Raw genomic sequence first — 7,115 nt, forward strand, 5'->3', positions numbered from 1 at the left:
CAACAAATAGTCATCTCCAACTAGCATTATGGTATCCTGACACATCTGGGCGTATGAATGTAAATAGTGTTGCTGCCGCAGATGCAAAAAATAAAGGCTGAGTTGCCCGATGTGTTCATACGAATGCAGAACAAGTATATCCTATATCATTAGTCATCTACACGTTGATGTATTTAACCAGGAAAAATTTTTATTGAATGGGATTGAAATGAAAATTAATCTTACACGGTCGAAACAAGAATTTTGTTAAATGGATACCTCAAAAGACTAGGATTATAAAATACAAATATTAGAAGCGTCTTTGATTGTACGTCGAGTCATAAAAATTCGTGCTAAGATTGTGGATGAAGATGGCGCAGCATTACCGGAAACTGATGCAGTAGGCCCAGTTAATTCAACCCTGCACAGTTTTTTTCAAAAAGTTGATGTATTATTCAATCAAACATTAGTATCAGCTTCAAATAGCATATATCCTTACAGAGCATACATTGAAACAATTTTTAATTATGGATATAATGCAACGAATAGTTATCTCCAACTAGCGTTATGGTATCCTGACACTCCTGGTCGTATAGTGTTTAGGTATCGGAATTTGACATTCGCATTTTTGCAACACTGACTGTTCAGTTAGCCGAATGTCGAGCTGAAACTTCCAAAATACATTCACAGAAGGTACGGTATTGTTTTGGTCCGTTTTTCTTTGGTCATTCACGGTTCTTCTGATTGTAATAACCTTATTATTTTTGATCGGGTTGTCAGTTCTTTTATTTCTGGTAATTGATAGTTCTTGCTCGAGTACGAGTCAACATTCATTCCTTGTTCTTCAACTGGATTTCCGGATAGTGCATCTGCATGGAGGTTTCGTTTATCTGGTTTGTTGCATTTAGTTGCATCTTTTTATCACTTAATAGGGTCACTGAATTACTCAATTACGGAATTGAGTATTTTTTTCTTTTAATAACTGAATACATTAATATAAATTATGTTGTATCAATTTTTAAATTTTATTCAGTCTCGTATTTTTGAGCAGTACTTTAATTTTCTGCTTTTTTTTAATATTTACAAAAATCAATACATGAATAATTTTCAAAATTATATTATACAATTATTTATTGTTTTATATTTTAAACAAAGAATTTTGTTTCTTTCATGACCATTTCTTCCATCCTTGACCATGCGTTTATCATCGAAAATATATTTTTTACAATGGCCATAGCAAAAAAAATTCTACTGTTTTTATAATTTCGGAGCAGCTTTCTTTACAATCATTTGAAACAAGAAAATCTACAATTTTTTTAACAACTTGCCTTAAAAAATGCATAATGATTTTGTTTAAATTTCTAAAAAATTTTTGAATTTGAAAATTATTCAAAATTTTTGTTTCCCACAATATTACTGTTTTTTTATCGAATTTATTTTTTATTTTATTATTTTTTTGTTATTTCTTATTTATCAAATGCACCAGAACAGATCCAATAATAAACACGTGCAACGACGAGAGTTTTTTGTTATTAATTTTTTTTCAGTCAATAAACGTAGACAAAATATATAAACAAAGAATATAAAACTTATAAGTTTACCATCTAAAGACGTCGACCGAAAGTAATCTAATAATTTTTTAACCAAGACCATGCTCCGTTGAGTTAATTTTTTTCGCATTGTTGAGAATTTCCAAAGAAATAATTAAATTAAAAAAAAAAAAAATTGCCCAATTAAGACATTTACGTCAAATCAGCACATTTTATCGAAAAAGGACATTTTTACAATTAAATTTCGCATATGGTATCCCCAGATATTGTAGGATGAGTGCATTACACAATAGATTATTGAATGTATCAAATGATATTTTTTCCTCTTCTTTCCATACAAATTCTACGCCATTTTCTAATAATTTTATCAGTGGTTTTGCAATTTCGGAATAATTTTGTACCAACGATAGTATCCACTTAGTCCCAAAAATTAGATGATATTTTTTTGATCTCCCTGTCTTGGGAATTTTTGGACTGCTATAGTTTCATTTAGATTTAGTTTGACGCGAATTATATGCCCTGAGTAGTGCCAGTTCTTAAAATTCGGATTTGTCTGGTTGGAGACAGAGATTAGCTTAAAAAATTCTTTCAATCATCTATGTTACCTTTTTTTATGTCCATCGAAAGTTTTTGCCAAAAATTGATTTTGGTTCTCGTTTTACAGGTGAGATTGTGATATCAATATCTTCTTTAAGAAGATTCAATAATATTGACAAATGTGTTGTTTAAAGAACGTAAATAGTTGTACCAAATTCTGTCGTTTTTTTAGCTACACCATGTGCTCGGAACTGTGTTTCAGCATCGATAAGCTTTTTTAAGTCAATAAGTAAATTATAATGAGTTGAAAAATTTGCAGCAATAAAAGTTGTTTTGATGTCGGCAACTTGTTTGGTCGACGGAGTCCAAAGTCCACATTACTATGTGATCACCATATGTTTGGTTAACCGTTTGATTTGCAGTAAATTGTGTGAAATCACCAGCAATGTTGTTGCACTTGATTACAAGAGAACGCTGTCGGTTTCTGTCGTCATTTGTTTTTAATAACGAGAGCTCCATTAGTTTTCCGATTTCATAGTTTGCACATACAGAATTTTAAGTACATGTTTCTAAACACTTTCTTGCATTGTCACATCTTCTGTGATCAAAGCACAGATTATTGCTTGGACTGTTTGAGCGTCGCCGTGATTTGGATCTTGACCTGGATCTAGTAGTCTCTCTGTAATTTATCAACTTTATTAAAGAGTCTTGATTAGTTGAACAGTTCTTGAGAACTGGCACATGAAGAGGTTATTAGACATCTCGTATAGTTTGTCTGCCATCTCAGCTACCTTGTCCAGATCTTTATACTTACACACGCATTTGCTCTGGGAGTTTTTCTAAAAATATTATTCTTAGAACGGTTGCATTGCACTCACTAGCTGCTAAATTTTTTATGTGTACAAGAATTTCAGTTGGATTTTTACCAACAGATTCATCGCCTCGAAACATGCGTCTGAGTCGTGGTTTTGTTGTTTGAGCAAGCTTTATTTACAATGCGATCTTTCTTCGTTCATCATCTTCTACAGTAGCTTTATCGAGATCATCTTTATCATTTTCGAGGCGTTGAGCATCAATCGAGTCTTGTATAGTTGTGAATTCGTCGAGAGATACCAATTTTGCCTCAGCTTGGGTACGTGAACGCCCTTCTTGGGAAAACTTCAAACAACGTAAATTTATTTATTTAACAATACCTCGTTGTTGGATCAATTTTTTTAAATTAGACATTTTATTAACTATTCTATTCACTTTCAATTTGATTCTCTAATTGTTTTGCACCGCCATAGTTTCTGATTCTAGTTCTCCTTCTAAAGTTTGCATCATCACTTTGAAATCAGTCAGGATGACCGATGGTTTTTTGACTATTATTTCGTAATTGTTGATGTTGAAGATCCGAAGATGTCCATTACTGTCATCTAGATCTAGTTGTGCAACGTATGTTCGCTGCAACGCTCATGTTCTTTATTTCATCACTTGTCTGCCGCTTGGTGGCATTCTAATCATACCAGATTTCTTTTGATTTTTGCAAAGACAAAATATATTTTCTACTTGCAACCTATGAATTTCAAAGTTCAATCTGGCACCGGTTAATTCAACGAATTCTAAGCCCAGTATTCCAGCACAATTGATCGGTATGACGAATTATAAGTACGACGAATCGGGTATTAATAAACAATTTATTTTTTCTTTTAATGTTATTCTGCCTAACGTATCGACAGAACCCTCAGATATAGTTGGAGAGTGTGTATTTCGTTCATAGCTTACCACCAAAATATTCTGCTTTGGAAATCTTTAATAATTTTGGTGTTGCGCCAGTTTAGCATCATTTTTATGATTTTATTATTGAATTTTCATGACAATGTGCCATTGAAATTTGTAGTATTTGTTGCTATTACTGTTTTTTTTTTTGTTATTGGTTGTAGTTATATTCTTACTTCATTTTTGTTAAATTGTCAGTTTGGGCGAATATTTTATGAGGATGGACGCTTGTGCGTTTTCCTGCATGTTTTCATGTTATTTTTTTTATAACATGTATTTCATGACCTGTCGATTACTTTTCTTTTAATAATTTCCTCAAATAAATCAACGTCAGGACGTATCACTTTTTGTAGTTCAGGTTGATAAAATCATCGATAAATTATGTTCTGTTGATAGTCTTCAAGTTTATATGTTACGGAGATGTATTATTTATTTTTATGATTTTGAATATTTCAGTTGTCCGATTGGGTTCATAATTTTTCTCAAGGACATTTACTTGCTCATGGTCATCTAAATCAAATTTTATTTTCTGATACTATTGATTTAAACTTTTGAACACAGTTTGTTTTAAAATTTTAATGTTGTCACGTGTTGGTGTGATTTTTTCCATTATTAATTAATGCTTCATTAATTTGGACAATATTTGGACCCACTTAGTAATTGATGCTTTTCTATGGGTGAAAGTTGAATACATATAAACATTGTATTTTTCTAATATTTCTTTTAAAAAGGCTTGAAAGAAAGCAAGTGTGATCACATATGAAGAGGCTTTACTAACTCAAATTAAGGCTATATTATATTAAAGACCACTAGAACTACTTAGTGATGATCGTGATGATCTTCAAACCCTGATACCAGGACATTTATTAACTGATACATCTTTAATAGCACTACCACAGCCTCGTTTGATAGATTTGTCCACATCTAGATAGTCAAGGTGGCAATTTATACGTAGTTGAGCTAAAAACTTTAGTTAGACCAATTGCTGAGCTTATAATTCTTCCTGTCAATACTGATCTTGATAAAAAGACAAGTAATTACAGTATAATCTCTCTATAGTGACATCGTCGGGGCTCAAATTCTCGGAATTTATTATAGAGAGCGTCTCCCACTCTAGCGTCGAGGGGAATTGAGTGAGCGAGGTGGGGATACCCGCAGGCTCCCGCTAGCGAAAGAACGCACCTAATAATAAAAAGAGAAAGAATATACTACGTCACACACCGATACACCAACAAAAGTAGGGACATTCTGGAGTGAGGGAAAAAATTCTCCTACGCTGACGCTCGATGTCACTATAGAGAGATTATACTGTATTCTTCGAATATCAAATTGTAAACTTCTTAGAGTATTTGAGTTTAACATTTTTTTAAATAAGTTATTGGGCAAAAGTTATTAAATTAAATTAATAAATAAAATTTTATATTCATTTTTCGTGTTGACATAATTTAATTAATAACTGTAGACATTAGTTTTGTGGTCATTGAAGATTATCATTGAATTATCTACAATAATAAAAATAATAATAATAATATAATTGTAATTTATTAGTAATAGTGAATGTAATGTAAGAAAAATTAATAATAATTTGTTGGAGACGGTGGGAATGGTAGTACTAGAGGAGATATTATTAGGTGTACAAACCGGTTTTTTCCCTCTTTACTCACGAAAATAAAAATAATAAAAGCGTCACTGGTCAACCGTACAATAATAATAATAACAAATAAAGAAAAATAACAAAGAAAAATAAATATAATTTTAATTTAAGGTAGATGAGCGAGACTCGTCACAATAGTTAAAAAAAAATAAAAACTGTCGAAATCCACCCTTGACCAGATGAAAAAATTCCGAATGTTTATCCTCAATTATCTTCTATTTTAAACAATTCAATAAAAAAAAAATTACGAGGGTAGGTCAATTCTATCATAGTTAAAAAAAATAAAAACAGTCGAAATCCACCCTTTACCCCCTATGAGTCCTATGACCATTTTAAAAATTATTATTTTTTTCTCTAAACTATCTTAGATCCCCGACAATATAATGAAAAACAAATTACGAGGGTAGCTCAACTGTATCATAGTTTAAAAAAATAAAAAAAGTCGAAATTCACCCTCTACCTCCCTCTGACTAGTTTAAAAATTACCTTTTTTCTCCCCAAACTATCTTAGATCCTCGATAATATAATGAAAAATAAATTACGAGGGTAGTTCAACTCTATGATAGTTAAAAAAAATAAAAACAGTTAAAATCCACTCTCTACCCCCCTTTAACCAGTTTAAAAATTACCATTTTTCTTTCTAATGTCGGTTAGATCCTGAACAATTCATTGAAAAAAAATTACGAGGATATCTTGACCCCATCATAGACAAAAAAAATAAAAACAGATAATAGTCGATACACACATATTTATATAAAACCATAAATCGTTTTCCTTTTTTGTATCGACTAATATCGATATACCTACATGAACATATCAATTGCATTCAATTTTTATTCAAATAAATTTGGAATATCGCAACAATATTACACTCCCCCGTACGGCAAGTTCCTTGCTCTATGATAGCTTTCGAAAAAACGAGAGGATTTTTATAAGCAGCACTATCAAGTGTGTTAAACAAAATGGATAAAAAAAAATTTTCTAACTATGATGCTAATATTGGTGGACGACAAGCAAGTAACACATAAACAGCACCATATTGTGAAAGACCGTTGTGACTTCGTAGTGGATTATTGCTTTCATAGTCATTGTAGTATAAATACAAAGAAAATGCAGTTTCATAGCCAAACTTCCGACTAATATCTTTCCATAACCGACATTGGATGATATTGGAAATGACATTTTCATCATTACGAAAAAAATCTACGTAACGAAGAGTATTATTCAAATAGCCTGGAATTTCAAAGAATTTTCTAAAAACATGTCACAATGGAACATATTGCGCTGATACTGGCACCATTTTTATAACCTTAACTTGTTCTTGCTAAATATAGTCTGTTTGGTGTCCCAAGTTATAATGTTCTGGTCGTATAAATGTTTGCGGACTTTCGAATTTCTTAAAGCAGAGCCATTCTGTTTTCATGTCTTCTAATTTTGATTAATTATCTTCAAAAATTCGATTTACACGCTTGGAGGTGCTATCTTTACCATGACAAAAAGCAATCGCTTCTTAGACATGTTTTGAAATTTTATCAATAGTAAATTTCGGTAGTCCGTCGACATCATTTATTATTTCTGCAACAGGAGCTCGCGACATATCTGGAAAAATATGGAGTTTCGAAGCAAACATAATGTGA

This window comes from Aphidius gifuensis, linkage group LG3 (genome assembly GCF_014905175.1).
Source record: "Aphidius gifuensis isolate YNYX2018 linkage group LG3, ASM1490517v1, whole genome shotgun sequence".
NCBI classification, from domain to species: domain Eukaryota; kingdom Metazoa; phylum Arthropoda; class Insecta; order Hymenoptera; family Braconidae; genus Aphidius; species Aphidius gifuensis.